We start from the raw sequence: 6,134 nt of genomic DNA on the forward strand, positions 1-6,134 counted from the left end.
CTATGCTCCGTTCTATTGGCCTCAAGGACACGGTTCTCTCCTGGTTCTCCTCCTATCTCTCTGACAGCTTCTTTACTGTATCTTTTGCCGGTTCCTCCTCCTCTCGTCTTCGGGTTCCTCAAGGATCAGTCCTAGGCCCCCTCATCTTCTCCTTGTACACTGCCCCTATTGGTCAAACAATCAGTAGATTTGGTTTCCAGTACCATCTCTATGCTGATGACACCCAATTATACGCTTCTCCTGACATCACGCCAGCCTTTCTAGAAAACACCGGCGATTGTCTAAATTCTGTGTCTAACATCATGTCCTCACTATATCTGAAACTGAACCTGTCAAAGACTGAACTCCTGGTGTTTCCTCCCTCTACTAATGTACCTCTACCCGACATTGCCATTTCTGTGTGTGGTTCCACTATTACTCCCCAGCAACATGCCCGCTGTCTTGGGGTCATACTTGACTCCGAGATTTCCTTTGCCCCCCACATTCGATCACTGGCTCGCTCTTGTCATCTGCATCTCAAAAACATTTCTAGAATTCGACCTTTTCTTACTTTTGACTCTGCAAAAACTCTTACTGTTTCTCTTATTCATTCTCGTCCCGACTATTGTAACTCTCTTCTAATCGGTCTCCCTCTTACCAAACTCTCCCCTCTCCAATCCGTCTTGAATGCTGCAGCCAGGATCATATTCCTCACCAATCGTTACACCGATGCCTCTACCTTGTGCCAGTCATTACACTGGCTACCCATCCACTCCAGAATCCAGTACAAACTTATTACCCTCACCCACAAAGCCCTCCATGGCTCAGCACCACCCTACATCTCCTCCCTTGTTTCAGTATACCACCCTACCCGCGCCCTCCGTTCTGCTGATGACCTGGGGTTAGCATCCTCAATAATCAGAACCTCCCACTCCCATCTCCAAGACTATACACGTGCTGCGCCAATTCTTTGGAATGCACTTCCCAGGTCAATAAGATTAGTCCCCAATCCCCACAATTTTAAGTGTGCCCTGAAAGCGCATTTATTCAGATTGGCCTATCGCCTCAACACATTAACCTAATTTATCCCTGTGTGGCACAGCCAAAAGTTTTACCATAACCAGGTTCCCCTCACCATGTTCCCACATGCTTTATGCATCCATTAGCCCTCTGTGTCTGTACAGTTACACACTTAACATTATGGCTGGTCCAAACAATCAGGACAACTGTTACCACCCACCTTTCGTGTCTACCTCTTTCCTCATAGACTGTAAGCTTGCGAGCAGGGCCCTCACTCCTCTTGGTATCTGTTATGATCTATGTGATTATTGTTATGCTGTAATGTCTATCGTCTGTACAAGTCCCCTCTGAAATGTAAAGTGCTGCGGAATATGTCGGCGCTATAGAAATAAAATGTATTATTATTATTATTACTTTATTCTGCTGTCAACAGGGCAGAGAAAGTACGCCTGTGCAGGAGCCGCGGCAGAAGTAAGAAGGAGGACGTCATCGTATGAAGATGGGAGGTGCCGGACCGGACCGCGACACCCATTGGACCGGACTGGATCCCTGGATGAGTATAATCTAACTCGTTTTTCTTATCTTTCAGGTTACATCGGGGACTTATCTACAGCATTACAGAATGCTGTAGATAAGCCCCTGATGGCGGTGCCACAGCTGATAGGGCTAAAATGAGGTGACAGATTCCCTATAAGATTTATCTGTAACCATGGACTCTATTGAGACATTCGTTGTTAGTGGCAATGTTGTGGTTTGATCAACAGTAGGGAAAGTTAGGGTTAATGTTTGGGACTAGCCCAGAGTGGGAGGGGCTAAAGGGACTGAGACAGTTTCCTGTCAGAATGTGAGATAGGGCTCAGACAACAGTGATTAGTTAGCAGAGCCGCATGGCTTGGGTGTCGCTGACGTGAGTGGAGACTGAGGCCGTGGATGTCGAGAACCAGAGCAGAGATGAGGAAAAGCAGCAGAAAGTCAGAGTGATACTCTGGAGATGGGTCCTGGGACGAGACGCCTAGCAGTATGGCCCCGAGTTTACAACTCAGAGAGGTAACAGGACCGGACGGAAAAGGGAACGTGCGACGAAGAGAGCGGGAGTTCCAAGGCATCAGCAAGCAGAGAAGCTAAGTAAAGGCCATAGTGGCGAACTAACTCCTGTAGGGAGAAAAAGGACGTGGAACAGCGGGTTGAAGTGTAGGACTCTCACTTACAGGACTGTAGCACTGTGCTGAAGTTTGGTGAAGATGGAGGAATTTGGGAACAAAAGCAAGTAAGCCTAGAAGAGATAGAGAGACCAAGTGTGAGGATGCTCCACGTTGCAAAGGAAATGTACGTGAAGTTATGCACCTGCTATCTATTGTACATAGTTCCCACCAAGTAATTGTTCATTAAAAATCTGTTTATTGTTGACTGGCGTCTCTCTCATTTAACTTTTCACCATCTGGTCCTGGCCAGCCGAAGTCATTGGCGCCACGTAGTCTTCAAAATCTGTAGTTCCCCCATAGAGGAAGGTCACACACCCAGCCTTAGTGTTTGCTCACTGTGCACTTTTATGTTAAATCTATATATATATATATAAATGAATGTATGTATGTGGCAAAACATTTTTGTATCCCTGATCACAGCAAAGTGGATATGAAATTACTGGTATTGAAAGGTAACTTCAATTCTCAGAGAGAGAGAAGAGTCTGTGAGTATAAATTTATGATGAACTTTGACACTCTCAATGCTGGAATGAATGTGTCGCATGGATTTATGTCTTTTTACATCAACTAAGGAATTTCCTTTTAAAACCTTGTGGGGGCATCACAACACAGAACTAGACCCCAATCAGAGGACCATAAAACATCCGGACTCCTTATCTATGAACTGATCCAATGTTTATATTTATGTTTCTCCCTCTCCCATATTGATAGTTCTGCTTCACGTCACTTGTCTTATCTATTGCATTTTTTCTAGGCTGTATTGTGCATATATATGTGACTCTTCAGATTTTGTATTAGTCTAGCCTGATGAAGAGACCTGAGTAGTCTCGTAAGCTTGCAATGTGTTACCATCTTTTCAGTTAGCCATTAAAAGGTATCAACCACTGAGGACTCTCAATCCTGAATATTTTTCTATCTACTGGCTAACACGGTACAAAGATATACATCTTTCCTGTATGTATGTGTGTATCACCAACCAATCACGAAGCAGCAGAGTGGGACACCAACCAATCACGAAGCATCAGAGTGGGACGCGGATGTAGAGCTAGGCTGAGGACGGATATGGGTCGCCCTCCCAGGGCTGTGGGGTACTTGGTGTCAAGGGTGTCAAGGGAATGTGTCACAGCAACGGTTACCCGGTCCGTGGCCCTGGGTGCCCAAATATCAATGGGAGTTTGTAATGTAGTTTAAGTGGAATAGTTCGTGACGCCACCTGTGGTGTTCGACAAGTGAGATGTTATGCCGACGCTGCATGCAGATCCTCTGGGGCTGGTGGTGTGGTGCAGCATAGATGGTGAAGCTCCCCACAGGTGGAGCTGTAGCCCCAGGGCTGTGTAGTTGGAATGGATGAGGAGAGGCGCTGGCGGTGTAAGGGATGGTACCCAGAGGTAGCAGTGCTGAGCGGGTTGGTGCAAGAATGAATGGAGGACACCGGGGCTTGTAGTTCCAAAGCTTTACTCACAGTCTGCGGTACACAAGGGTGCCTGCCTCCGGGCCGTGTCCTCCGGGTCAGAGACTCAGTCAACCTCCAGGCAAGATGGAACGCTCCCCTCCAACACTCCGCCAACATGTACCTTTCTGAACGACTCCTCTATAGCGCCTTAAATTGTGAAGATCTCCAGTACCGTGGTACTCTGGAGTTCCTCCTGACTGATGTTCCCAAGAACTCTACTTGTACGGCAGACAGCTGTAGCCTGCTTCGGGGACTCCCTTCTCCTGAGTCCCGGCTATCTATCTAATTGCTGTTGCGCCCCAAGACTTAGATGGGAGTAGCGCATTTACAGCCAACTACTCCACCGGTGTCTGCTGCAGAACCATTAGTGTCCATACAACCTCGGGGACCGGTCCCCGGCCTTGCGCTGAGAACCTATAGGCAGGGTTCCACTTCCAACCCACGTCCTCTCTGTTCTCCTACTCCTTCGTTCCGTACTTGTCTCTCTCTCTCTTATGGAAGATTAGGTTTCAGTTCTACGTCTTTCTCCTTCTTTCCCTTTCCCGTGCCAGCTGGCTCAGATCACTGAGGGAGCTGCAGCACTCCTTCCTCCATCCCTTCTTCCAGGGATCCTCACTCCTGTCTGAGTGACTTCCTACCTGACTGACCTTCTGTCAGACTGAACCTCTCCTCCTACACTTTCTCACTCTTTTATGTATCTCAACTCCACCCACCTCCCAGCACATCCAGTGTTCCAAGCAGCGAACCACCAAAGGGGCTCTGCTACTCTCTAAGCACTGAGCCGCAATGTAGTTGTGCAGAACCACCCCACTGTGTGGGGTGCGAGTGCCGGAGCGTGGAAAGGAGCCACCACCCTACCTGGATGGTGGGGTACCACACCCCAGGAGAAGGTGCAGTACCTCGGTGGCGACTGAGCCTCAGGGGCGCCACAGATACAGCTACAGCAGGACAGTGCATGGAGAGAGGGGCTGTGGAGAAAGACATTCTTCAGGACAGGGGCCTCCCAGCCCCGTCTCCGCTCAGTCGGCGCTCCCTGTCGCCAACCGCGCTATCCGCCCTCTCCCCTGCAGCTTCCCGGCCTAAATTTAGTCCCCGGCTTCTACTGTGGCCTACTACAGTGCTCGGCCATGCCCTCTACAGGCCGCCCAATCACACGCACTGTAGCTCCGCTCTAGCTCCGCCCACTCCGGAAGAACAATCTGCGCAGCTCTCTCTTCTGGTCCCGGCGTCACTGCGTGTGGTGCATGGAGAGCGGGGCTGACGCTGTCAAGGAAGACAGCGGGGCTGTGGAGGGAGAGAGTGGGAGAGCAGGGCCGTGGAGGAAGACAGTGGGGCTGTGGAGGGAGAGAGCGGGAGAGCAGGGCTGTGGAGGAAGACAGCGGGGCTGTGGAGGGAGAGAGCGGGAGAGCGGGGCTGTGGAGGGAGAGAGCAGGAGAGCAGGGCTGTGGAGGAAGACAGCAGGGCTGTGGAGGGAGAGAGCGGGAGAGCGGGGCTGTGAAGGTAGAAAGGGCTGTGGAGGGAGAGCGCGGGAGAGCAGGGCTGTGAAGGTAGAAAGCAGGGCTGTGGAGGGAGAGCGCGGGAGAGCAGGGCTGTGGAGGAAGACAGCAGAGCTGTGGATGGGGAGAGCGGGGCTGTGAAGGAAGAGAGCGGGACTGTGGAGGGGGAGAGCGGGGCTGTGGAGGAAGACATCGGGGCTGTGGAGGGAGAGTGGGGCTGTGAAGGAAGAGAGTGGGGCTATGGAGGGAGAGAGCGGGAGAGCAGGGCTGTGGAGGAAAAGAGCAGGGCTGTGGAGGAAGAGAGTGGGGCTGTGGAGGGAGACAGCGGGAGAGCAGGGCTGTGAAGGAAGAGAGCGGGGCTGTGGACAGGGAGAGCAGGGCTGTGAAGGAAGAGAGCGGGGCTGTGGAGGGCTGCGGAGAGATAGAACGGGACGGTGGGTGGAGAGCGGGGCTGTGGAAGGAGAGAGCGTGTTGGCGAGTGGAGAGCGGGGCTGTGGAAGGAGAGAGCGTGATGGCGGGTGGAGAGCGGGGCTGTGGAAGGAGAGCGTGATGGCGGTTGGAGAGCGGGGCTGCGGAAGGACAGAGCATGATGGCGGGTGTAGAGCGGGGCTATTAAGGAAGAGAGCGGGACCCACAGTTAGGTACTATGCCCGGGCAGCGCCGGGCTCTTCAGCTAGTTCCTTATATATCCATAATAAAGATTTATATTTGTTTCCTTAGTTTTGGCTATATTTCTTGTGAATAAGTGTAATATTGCTACTTTATAGAGCTACATCCTTACATTTGTTGCTGGTTAAGTGTCGTTTCTACCTGCATTATTTAAATTAGCACCATTTTGTTTGGCTGATGATAGGTGGTATCAGTGTTTGTGCTGGGTACAGTGCAGTGTACTCACGTTCAGGCTGGAGGCCTCCGCTGCATCCACGTGCTTAGGTCTAGGATCAGCCACACAAAAATCAGTGGACACACTTCCCACTTAACTGT

The sequence above is a fragment of the Dendrobates tinctorius genome, unplaced genomic scaffold, assembly GCF_039654945.1.
Source record: "Dendrobates tinctorius isolate UK_male_01 unplaced genomic scaffold, ASM3965494v1 ptg000020l, whole genome shotgun sequence".
Taxonomy (NCBI): Eukaryota; Metazoa; Chordata; class Amphibia; order Anura; family Dendrobatidae; genus Dendrobates; species Dendrobates tinctorius.